We start from the raw sequence: 296 nt of genomic DNA, 5'->3' as shown, positions 1-296 counted from the left end.
ATGCACAAACAAATCATAAAAGATCGAAGCAGAATATTCAAATATAACGTAAATATTTGTTTGTGTTAGATCCCTTATAAATCTACAACAGAGTGAGGATAAAAGTGCACTATTAACAAACATTCTCATTCCACAAATTGCCGACACAACATCTGCAGCCGCCATTGATTATGGTACTTCGATCACTATGCCAAAACACAGCTACATATCGCACCAATATAATATCGGTTTCTGGACATATGCAAAAGGACACCAATTTGGAGATAATATTGAACAAGTACTTATTGGGCTTTTAT

The sequence above is a fragment of the Octopus bimaculoides genome, chromosome 10 (assembly GCF_046866305.1).
Source record: "Octopus bimaculoides isolate indiv1 chromosome 10, ASM4686630v1, whole genome shotgun sequence".
NCBI lineage: Eukaryota > Metazoa > Mollusca > Cephalopoda > Octopoda > Octopodidae > Octopus > Octopus bimaculoides.
Note: the sequence above shows the minus strand (reverse complement) of the source record.